Here is a 12495-nt window from a genome sequence, read left to right on the forward strand (position 1 = left end):
GGTAGGCATATACTGTATATAGATATAGAGGCTACAAGAAAAAAACGGATGAAGTAGTTCAAAGGGGTTGCTTCTGGAGAAGGGAAGGAGATAGGACTTGAGGGGAGTGTTGCTTTTCAGCTTATTACCTTTTGTGCCATATATATATATATATTTAAACCATATGTATATATTCCTTGAAAGGAAAGAAGGACAGGAGGGAGAGAAGGAAGGGAACTGGACAAAAAAGGGGTGCTGTCTTGCCCCCAGACGTCCCCATTTACCCTCTGTCGACTTAAAAAAAATGCACGATATGAGAGTTGCGAGTTAAGTTTTATTTGGGGCCAAATGAGGACTGTAGCCCAGGAGGTAACATCCCAGATAGCTCTGCAAAACTGCTCCAAAGAGGCAGGGGGAACCTTAGTATATATGTGATTTTGGTGAAGGGGATACGTGCAATTGAGCACATATTTTTTTTTTTTTATTAGTAGAAGGTTTCTGCTAGTCAGGAGGAGTAGTCATCACCATGAAGGACTCTAGTGGTTTTCTAGATATGAGGTGATACAAGAATTGGGCTCATAAAATTAGCTCCTCAAAAAATCTATCTGAAGACATGTTTTGCCAGTCTTTCCCAGAACACAGAGTGCCTCATTTTAACTCTGCACCCTGAACTCCTTTCAGGGGGGTGTTGAAAATCAGCAGCTGCAGCAGCACATGCTTTAATTTTTGTAGAGGTAGATGGCAAGTGCCAATGGCTAGTGCCAATTGTAGTGACACCCCTTCTTATCACAACTGACATGCTTCAAGAAAAATTTGTTCTATTCTAACCATGATTCCTTAGCTCTACCGCTTGCTAAATCCCCTTCCTCCTCTCTGCCATCTGCCCCCAAACCAGCTCCTGTTCTAATTTTCCCCGTGTGGTGAAAGACCCTGAGTCCCAAACCAAGACATCATTTTATTATTTTTTTCTTCCAGTTTTGTTGATATGTAATTGACACACAGCACCGTATGTTTAAGGTGTACAGCATAATGATTTGACTTAATACATCATGAAATGATTATCACAAGTTTAGTGAACATCCTTCATGTCATATAGATACCAAATTAAAGAAATAGAAAAACATTTTTTGTTTTGATGAGAACTCAAAATTTACTCTTTTAACAAGATTCGTGTATGACAGCAGTGTTAATTATGTTTATCATGTTGTACATTACATCCCTAGTACTTACTTGTCTTATAACTGGAAGTTTGTAACTTTGACTGCCTTCATCCAATTCCCCCTCCCCCACTTCCAACCTTGCTTCTGGTAACCACAAATCTGATCTTTTTTGCTATGAGTTTGTTTGTCTGTTTTAACTCATTCAACAGTGAATTCTTATATTAACGATTTGTCAACCTTAAGAACTGCATATGCACACATTATTTCTCAAAATACAAGCTAAGAAGGGTACTAGAAGGAAAAATTATTTCATATTTAGTCAAAATAGAAAGAAGCACTTTCAAAACTTTGAATGTACGTGTATACTAGTACATATGCTTTCATATTCTACTTCTTTATATTCATTTGTCACTATTCAGCAAATCTTCATTGAGTACATATGCTTGACACTGTACACAGAGATCAAGCCATGATCCCTCCTTTCAAGGAGCTTTCAGTCTAGATAGGATAAAATAAACAAAAAGAAAATTAAACTACAGTGTGATAAGTACTGTAGGAATGGAAAAGGGGGAAAGGAGGTTTCATGAGAAAGGTAAAAAATAGTTGGGAAGCATCTCAAAGTAGATGATTCCTGTGATTGACTTCTTTGAAGAAAATATGGATAAACGGTTTAAGAAAAAAAAGAATATTACAAGCAAAAGAAGAAGCATCTGGAAAAGCAAAGAAACTAATATTTTTTTTTAGGTGCTGCAAGTAATTTAGTATTAATAGAGCATAGTGTGTAGGAATATGGTAACATACCTAGAATTCAGGGGCCAGACACCCATTTTATATTATGTTGACCTTAGAGTTTAATACTGAAGGGGCTAGAAAAGCACAAAAAGGTTCTAAGTAGACAGCAATGATCAGATTCACATATTAAATAGATAAATTTGCAGAAGTTTCAAGACTGGGTAAAATGGGTAAAAGAATGATGACATCAAAGGCGGGCTGCGGTGGTCTACATAGTAATAAAAAGGTTCCTACTAAGGTATTATCACAGGAGATAGAAAGGAGGGGTGCCGAGACCAGCTCGGCGACTCGAGGTGAGTGACGGGTGCCGCAAGCTTAAAGAAAACACAGACACAGATTGAAGAGAAAGATGGGACCGGGGGACTCAAGACCTCTAGGATCAAGAGCCTTGCTGATTGATCCCAAGTTGCTTTTATTGAGTTCTTGGCATAGCCTAAGGGTCTAACACTCCCAGGTTAATCCCATAAACAATCAAAGGCCTCACATGACTGGGGCAATGATCTTTGTTTGCCTCCTGGGTCAGATTTGAGCAGGTGTGGATATGAGCAGGGTGCGGATTTGAGCTGGGCGTGGAGAGCAAAGCAGCCCTGGGGGCAGGAGACCTCTCTCAGAAGGATTAAGGGTCTGTGCCCCACCCCTGTTGGCCCCTCTGCGACTGTGCCTGTCTTAGGTTGTATTCAAAATTAAATAGTCCAAGAACTTTAACATCAGCCGCAGAGGGGCCAACAGGGGTGGGGCACAGACCCTTCCTCATATCACCCTGTTTGGCCCTGGAGGATGGCTGGTTAGCCAGAGATGGGTAAGATTCCTCAGGGGAGGAACAACCTAAGACAGGCACAGTCGCAGAGGGGCCAACAGGGGTGGGGCACAGACCCTTAATCCTTCTGAGAGAGGTCTCCTGCCCCCAGGGCTGCTTTGCTCTCCACGCCCAGCCCAGCTCCCTTAGCTCCTCCACTGCTCAAGCAGGACATTCTGCATCCAGTCACTCGGCCCACATACTTTAATTACTTTTAGTAACATTTTCAAGGTCTCAGAAAGACTCCTGAATGTCTTCCCACAGAGGGGGCTGCTCTTAGGGCCATGTCAACAATAGAACTGGCAGGACTCAGTAACCAATTGGAAGTCTCTGGCTCAGGGATAGAAGTAATTTACAACTTCAAGAGTTCTTGCTTGGTGAACTGATTAATGTAGGAAAAAGAGGATCTGAGAAAGATTTATTATCATCTGATAAACGCAGTTTTGGAAATTTTGAATTTGATGCGTGATCCAATCAGATCATTCTAGTGAAGAGTTTAATATGTGGATTTTATCTAAAAGGAAAGACTTAGATTGGAGATAAGCAATTTGCTATTGAAAAAAATGTGTATTTTTCTGTTTAGGGGAGTTATGTGTTATATATGTCCATTAGATCACCCCTTTGGATTGTTATGAAGAAAAATATTTATATTTGCTTTGCCAATATTTTGTTTAGGATTTTGTACCTATGTTCTCGAGTAAGAGTGCTTTTTCAGTTTCTCTTTGTTGTTTTAGTATTATCCTTATCTAATGTTATTATTAAAGTTATCTTTGCCTCATGAAGATTGAGTTTATTTCTTTTTCTCTCTGTGAGGATTATATTAAAATTGGATTATTTATCCTTGGATTTTACAATCTCAGGTATTTTCTTTGACAGAAGATGTTTAACACATTCAACTTTAATGATTTTTAAGACAATTAAAATTTTATATATATACTATATATAATATATGTGTATATATTATATACATTATATATATAGATAGTTACAGGTTTTACCTTTATAAAGTTTTATATATATATACACACACACACAGTTGTCAGTGTTAACACATTGATTTTATTTTCTTACTTTTTAATTTTTTAATAAATTTATTTATTTATTTATTGGCTGTGTTGGGTCTTCATTGCTGCACACGGGCATTCTCTAGTTGTGGTGAGCAGGGGCTACTCTTCATTGTGGTACGTGTGCTCCTCACTGTGGTGACTTCTCTTGTTGCAGAGCACGGGCTCTAGGCACATGGGCTTCAGTAGTTGTGGCTCACAGGCTTGCTCTGCAGCATGTGGGATCTTCCTGGAGCAGGGATGGAATCCATGTCCCCTGCACTGACAGGCAGATTCTTAACCACTGTGCCACCTAGCAAGTCCCTTAACACATTGCTTTTAAATGAATATATCAATTTCATCTAAGTTCTCTAACACACAGGTATGCAATTGTCCATAATATCCTTTTAATCTTTTCTTAGTCACTGAAATATCTGTAGTTAAGTCTCTCTTCCCAACCTTCATATTATTTATTTCAATTAAGTCAACAATAAAATTCACAAGCCGAACCAATATACTTTTGAGAATGAAAGGGGATGCTATTACTTATACCATAACAACAGCTGTCACCCTAGAGTATCACAACAAGGTGGGACATATGGCCTATGGGTGAATATCTAGTTAGCTTCATATTCTTGTCATTTGGCAATGACACTTGCTTTTTCTGGCATTTCTTTTTTTGCAATCAAAGTATTTACTGAAGTCATACTACATTTCAGGCTTTAGAGAACTAATTTTATTATTTTTTTGATCTTTATTGGAGTATAATAGCTTTACACTGTTGTGCCAGTTTCTGCTGTACAACAAAGTACATCAGCTGTATTTATACATATATCCCCATATTTCCTCCCTCCTGAGCCTCCCTCCCAAGCATTCCTCTCACCCTTCCTATCCCACCCCTCTAAGTCATCACCCATCGAGTTGATCTCCATGTGTTAGGCATTTGCTTCCCACTAGCTATCTATTTTACATTTGGTAGTGTATAAATGTCAATACTACTCTTTCACTTTGTTCCAGCTTCACCTTCCCCACTTCGCCATGTCCTCAAGTCTCTTCTCTACATCTGCATCTTTATTCTTCTTCTGTCACTGACTTCATCAGTACCATTTTTTTAGATTCTGTATGTATGTGTTAGCATACGGTATTTGTTCTCTTTCTGGCTTACTTCACTCTGTATGACAGACTCGAGGTCCATCCACCCCACTACAAATAACTCAATTTCATTTCTTTTCATAGCTGAGTAATAGTCCATTGTATATATGTGCCACATCTTCTTTATCCATTCATCTGTCAATGGACATTCAGGTTGCTTGCATGTCCTAGCTATTGTAAATAATGCTGCAATGAACATTGTGGTACATGTATCTTTTTGAATTATGGTTTTCTCTGGGTATATGCCCAGGAGTGGGATTGCTGAGTCATATGATACTTCTATTTTTAGTTTTTTAAGGAACCTCCAAACTGTTTTCCATAGTGGCTGTCCCAATTTACATTCCAACCAACAGTGCAGGAGGGTTCCCTTTTCTCCACAGCCTCTCCAGCATTTATTGTTCCTAGATTTTTTGATGATGGCCAATCTGACTGGTATGAGGTGATACTTCATTGTAGTTTTGATTTTCATTTCTCTAATGATTAGTGATGTTGAGCATCTTTTCATGTGTTTGTTGGCCATTTGTGTGTCTTCTTTGGAGAAATGTCTGTTTAGGCCTCCTGCCCATTTTCGGGTTGGGTTATTTGTTTTTTTTTTTTTGATATTGAGCTGCATGAGCTGCTTGTATATTTTGTAGATTAATCTTTTGTCAGTTGCTTTATTGGCAAATATTTTCTCCCACTCCAAGGGTTATCTTTTCATCATATTTATGGTTTCCTTTGCTGTGCAAAAACTTTTGTTTCATCAGGTCCCATTTGTTTATTTTTGTTTTTATTTCCTTTATCTAGAAGGTGGGTCGAGAAAGATCTTACTATCTTTTATCTGACATTTCTTTTAATTTAGCCATTCTTGTGGTTGTGCCATGCAAAATATGTCTTAATAAAAAATACAATTAAGCATATCATTTAAAATTAAACATTCAACACAATGAGAGCATGCTGTTATCAATATTTTATAGACAGCCTGTTCTAAATACTAATTATTAAATAAGATTATATGTAACTTCTATGGGAAAATCTATCTATATTACAATTGATAAGAAATGAATAGGTAGAGAACATTCACTAGGATTTACTGTATGTGAACCTCATGTAATCCTCATTAAAATCTATGTGTCCAATATTATCCCCACTAGAAAGACAATAAAATCTGAGGCTAATTTTGTTCACAGTTACCTAGTTCAGAAGTGATGGAACTATGATCCAACTTGGGCTTCTCTGATTTTTTCCAACTCAGAGTTACTATTTAGGATATTGAAAATTCCCAATAATAAGTAAATAATCATCCTATAATTAAAAAAGTTTTCAAACTATAATTAACTGTGAACCTTATCTTTTTAATATTTAAATAAAACCGCCTTTGGTTGTCTTATTAGCATTAGTGAAATATTTATTCACTGAACAACTTTAAGTTATCTATTATATATTAAGATATACAAATACTTAAGGATTATTCTATTAATGTTTGAGAACTTTCAATCACTCATTAATTTAAGCTAAACCTCAGAATGAAACATTCTACTGACAATGCTAAGTACAGTTCTGATTCCTAGACATACAATGATGAACTAAAGAGAGGCAGCTCAAGGAGCTTTAATTGCAGAGGGAGAGCAGATAATAATGAAGTATACCAACATATAATGAAATTTCAGGTAGTAATTAGTTCTAGAAATAAAAATGAAGTAATATGAAGGCATAAAGAGTGACCAAGGGACTTCCTAGGTGGTGTAGTGGTTAAGAATCTGCCTGCCAATGCAGGGGACACAGGTTCGATCCCTGCCCCAGGAAGATCCCACATGCCGAGGAGCAATTAAGCCCGCATGCCACAACTACTGAGCCTGTGTTCTAGAGCCCATGAGCCACAACTATTGAGCCCATGTGCCACAACTACTGAAGCCCACGTGCCTAGAGCCCATGCTCCACAACAAGAGAGGCCACCACAATGAGGAGCCTGGGGACCACAATGAAGAGTAGCCCCGGCTCGCCGCAACTAGAGAAAGCCTGTGTGCAGCAATGAAGACCCAACACAGCCAATAAAATTAATTAATTAATTAATTAATTAAAAACAAAAGAGTGACCAAAATGGATGTGATTACAGATCAGATCTATTACTATCTCTGACTACTTATCCTTCTGATTCATGATATTCCTGCCATCACTGGTACTCTGGAAGGAGCAAAATATACTTGGTAGTAAGAGGCTGTATATCCTCTTAGAAGCTGAAAGGAGGTTGATAGATACAGGATAGATAGGAGAGATGAATCCCAAATTGAGGGTCAATAATGACTTTGCAGTGTGTCAAATTCTCTAGGCTAAACTATGCTCCCAAGAATTCCTTTTCTATTATGTGCCTGGGTGGGGAATAAAGGACAGTTCTTGCAATGGCTTGAAGAATGAAAGAAAGTAGCAGTGCCCATGTACACACACACACACACACATACACACAGAGCTTCTCCCAGGTGTTTAATTAAACACAAATCAAACATGAAGCATCTTCAGTTGTTGCTCTGAAGGGAGTTTTGCAGATGTAATTAACATTCCTAATCAGTTGACTTTATTTATTTATTTGGGTATAGTTGCCTTACAGTATTGTGTTAGTTTCTGCATACAGAGAAGTGAATCAGCTACATGTACACATATATCCCCTCTTTTTTGGATTTCCTTCCCATTTAAGTCACCACAGAGCACTGACTAGAGTTCCCTGTGCTATACAGCAGGTTCTCATTAGTTATCTATTTTATACATACTACTGTATATACATCAGTCTAGATCTCCCAATTCATCCCACCCTGCCTCTCCCCCTTGCTGTCCATACATTTGTACTCTACGTTTGTTCTCTACATCTGTGTATTTATTTTTGCTTTGCAAATCTTTACCATTTTTCTAGATTCCATATATATGCGATATTTGTTTTTCTCTTTTTGACTTACTTCAGTCTGTATGACAGTCCCTAGGTCTATCCACATCTCTACAAATGACCCAATTTTGTTCCTTTTAATGGCTGAGTAATATTCCATTGTATATACGTACCACATCTTCTTTTTTAATAATCTTATTTTATTCATTTATTTAATTAATTTTATTGGCTGTGTTGGGTCTTTTTTGCTGTGTGTGGGCTTTCTTTTTAGTTGTGGTGAGTGGGGGCTACTCTTCGTTGTGGTGCTTGGGCTCCTCATTGCCATGGCTTCTCTTGTTGCGGAGCACGGGCTCTAGGCACGTGGGCTTCAGTAGTTGCATCACATGGGCTCAATAGTTGTGGCTCACGGGCTCTAAAGCACAGGCTCAATAGTTGTGGTACATGGGCTTAGTTGCTCCGCAGCATGTGGGATCTTCCTGGAGCAGGGATTGAACCCATGTCCCCTGCATTGGCAGGCAGATGTACCACATCTTCTTTATCCATCCATCTGTCAATGGACATTTAGGTTTCTGTTTTTAAATATAATTGACCTACAACATTATGTTAGTTCCTGTACACAACATAGTGATTCGCTATTTCTATGCATTTTAAATGTTTTCCATGGGAAGTCCGTACAAATCTTTGTATGTCACCATAGAAATATTTTACATAGATACTGACTACATTCCCCACACTGTACATTTCATATCTGTGACTCATTTATTTGCAACTGGAAGTTTGTACCTCTCAATCTCCCTTACCTATCCTTCCTGATGATTACATTTTGAAGGAATGGCTCTTAGGTCCTTGAGAAAGACACTTCTGAGTTGTAGGGGATACATATTCACAATTGTAAGCTCTTTTGACTAAATGCTCTGAAGAAAAGTAAGTCAAGGGCCTGTCATCAGGCTGGAAAAAAACAGTAAATTCTCCTTGCAGTGTTGAGATTTGTCAAGCAGGCTTTTAATGGGGGTAGGGGTGAGGTCAATGGGGAATTGGGGGTCATTCTAAGGGCTTGGAAAGTCTCTTGAGGGGATTCACAGGAAGAAGGCAGAGGAGTAAGATGTGGAGATCACTTTCCTCCCCACAAATACATCAAGAATACATCTACATGTAGAACAGCTCCTACAGAACACATACCAAAAGCTGGCAGGGGACCTCAGACTTCCAAAAAGGCAAGAAAATCCCCACATAACTGGGTAGAGCAAAAGAAAGAAGGAAAAAAAAAGAGATGAATCTGGAAGAGACATGCCATCTGGGAGGGAACTGTGAAGGGGGAAAGGTTTCCACACACTAGGAAGCCCCCTCACTGGTGGGGACAGGGGGAGCTTCAGAGCCTCAGAGGAGAGGTTAGCAACAGATGTGCAGAGGGCAGAGTGGAGAGATTCCCACATGGAGTATCAGTGCCAACCAGCACTCACCAGCCTGAGACACTTGTCTGCTCACCCAGTGAGGTGGGAGGGGGCTGAGTACCAAGGCTTGGGCTTCGGACATCAGACCCCAAGGAGAAGACCGGGGTTAGCTGTGTGAGGACAGCCTAGTGGGGCTAATGTGCCACAGCTAGCTGGGAGGGAGTCTGGGGAAAAGCCTGGGCCTGACGGAGAGGCAAGGAGACTTTTATTTTTGGGTGCTTGAAAGGCAGCCTGCCATAGGAGTTTCCTGCTCTGCATGCTACAGACTGCAGGGCAATGCCTACGAGTTCACCAGCACGAGCTACTGCTGTTATATTGGAATGCAGAGCTTGCTGCCACAGCTACCACGGGTCCTGTGTGTGAGGCAGGTCACTGTCCACAACCTCCTGGCAGCTGATGCAGCCTGCCACTGCCAAGTGTCCCAAGATCTGGGGCCAGTTTCCCTGGGAGAATACACAGTGCACCACAGGCTCACTCTGACCTCTGACGCTGCAAGCATTCCTTGCACATTTCAATTGGACAGCCATTTTGCTCCCTCCCCCCAGCCTGAATGAGCAAGCAAGCCTTAATCAGCATCTGCTTTTGCCCCCTCTGGCCTAAGCAGGGGACTGATGCAGGAGAGTGGCCCACATACAGAGGCGGGACCAAAACCAAAACTGAACCCTGGGGATTGTGGGTCCAAATAAGAGAAAAGGAAACCTCTCCATACAGCTGCAGGAGGAGCAGATTAAATACCCACAACTGGCTCGGTAGACCCAGCATCTGTGGACTACCTGAATAGACGAGTGTTCCTACAATTGAGGCTGTGGACTTTGGGGGGCAATTGTGGATTTTGGGGGCAAGTACACGTGGGACTAAGGCCAAATCAGAGTCTGAGCTGACACCACAGTGCCCACAGCAGGTGCACGGACCTACCTAGAAGTATTGGAGGACTTCCTGGTTTGCTTCCTGCTTTTGACATGTTTCTGGTTCTATGTTTTTGTTAGTTCAGTTTTTAGTGTCTATTTTTGTATATCGGTTTGTTTATTGGTTTGGTTGCTGTCTTCTGTGTTTTTGCTCTCTTTTTTTCTGTTATTTTTTTCTCTTTCTCTTTTCTTTCCTTTTTTGAACGTATGTGTGCACGTCTCTTTGTGTGATTTTGTCTGTTCAGTTTTGTTTTACCATTTGACCTGGGGTTTTGTCTGTTCTTTTTCTTTCTTTTTCTTCTTTCTCTTCTTTTTCTTCTTCTCCTTCTTCTTCTTTTTTCTTCTGTGCTGTGCAATTTGCAGTGTGTTAGTGCCCTGGCCAGGGGTTGGATCTGGGTCTCTGAGGTGGGAGAGCTGTGTCCATGACATTGGACCATCAGAGAACTCCCAATCCCATGAGTTATTACTCAGCAAGAGCTCTCCCAGAGGTCTCCATCTCAACACTAAGATCCAGCTCCACCCAATGACCAGCAAGCAGCAATGCTTGATGCCTCATGCTGAACAACTAACAAGACAGGAACAGAATGCCATCCATTAGCAGACAGGCCACTGATAGTCATACTAAGCTCACAGACACCCCAAAACACATCACTGGATGTGGTCCTTCCCATCAGAAGGACAAGATCCAGCTCTACACACCAGAACACAGGCACCAGTCCCCCCACCAAGAAGCCTACACAAGCCACTGGACCAACCAACCTACTGGGGACAGACAATAGAATTAAGAGGAACTATGACCCTGCAGCCTGAGGAAAGGAGACCCCAAACACAGTAAGTTAAACAAAATAAGAGGACAGAGAAAGAGGCAGCAGATGAAGGAACAAGGTAAAAACTAACAAGCTCAAATAAATGAAGAAGAGATAGGCAGTCTACCTGAAAAACAATTTAGAGTAATGATAGTAAAGATGATTTAAGATCTCAGAAATAGTATGGAGGCACGGATGGAGAAAATACAAGAAATGTTGAACAAAGAGCTAGAAGAACTAAAGAGCAAACCAACAATGATGAACAACACAATAACTGAAATTAAAAATACTCTAGAAGGAATCAATAGCAGAAGAAATGAGACAGAAGAATGGCTAAGTGAGCTGAAAGATAGAATGCTGGAAATAACTGCTGCAGAGCAGAAAAGAAAAAATGAAAAGAATTGAGGACAGTCACAGAGACCTCTGGGACAGCAGTTAATGCACCAATATTTGAATTAAAGGGGTCCCAGAAGAAGGGAAAAAGAAAGGGTATGAGAAAATATTTGAAGAGATTATAGTCGAAAACTTCCCTAAAATGGGAAAGGAAATATTCAATCAAGTGCAGAGAGTCCCATATAGAATAAAACTAAGCAGAGATGCTGAGACACATATTAATCAAACTCTCAAAAGTTAAATACAAAGAAAAAAGTTAAAAGCAGCAAGGGAAAAGCAACAAATAACATAAAAGGGAATCCCCATAAGGATAACAGCTGACCTCTCTACAGAAACTCTGCAGGCCAGAGGGAGTGGCAGGAAATACTTAACGTGATGAAAGGGACAAAACTACAACCAAGATTACTCTACCCAGCAAGGATCTCATTCAGATTTGATGGAGAAATCAAAAGATTTACAGACAACCAAAAACTAAGAGAATTCAGCACCTCCAGAGCAGCATTACAACAAATCCTAAAGTAACTTCTCTAGGCAGGATACACAAGGGAAGGAAAACACCTAGAAAAACAAACCCAAAACAATTAACAAAATGGTAATAGGAATACATATATCAATAATTACCTTAAATGTGAGTGGATTAAATGCTCCAACCAAAAGACACAGACTGGCTGAATGGATACAATAATAAGATCCATATATATGCTGTCTAGAAGAGACCACTTTGGAACTAGGGATACATACAGACTGAGACTGAGGGGATGGAAATAGATATTCCATGCAAATGGAAATCAAGAGAAAGCTGGAGTAGGAATACTCATATAAGACAAAATAGATTTAAAATAAAGATTATTACAAGAGACAATGAAGGACACTACATAATGATAACAGGCACAATCCAAGAAGAAGATATAAACATTTATGAACCCAAATAGGAGCACCTCAATACATAAGGCAAATGCTAAGAGCCATAAAATGGGGAACCGACAGTAACAGAAGAATAGTAAGGGATTTTAACACCCCACTTACACCAATGGACAGATCATCCAAACAGAAATTAAATAAAGAAACACAGGCTCTAAATGACACATTAGAAGAGATGGATTTAATCAATATTTATAGGACATTCCATCCAAAAACAACACAATACATTTTCCTCTCAAGTGC

This window comes from Hippopotamus amphibius, chromosome X (genome assembly GCF_030028045.1).
Source record: "Hippopotamus amphibius kiboko isolate mHipAmp2 chromosome X, mHipAmp2.hap2, whole genome shotgun sequence".
Lineage (NCBI taxonomy): Eukaryota > Metazoa > Chordata > Mammalia > Artiodactyla > Hippopotamidae > Hippopotamus > Hippopotamus amphibius.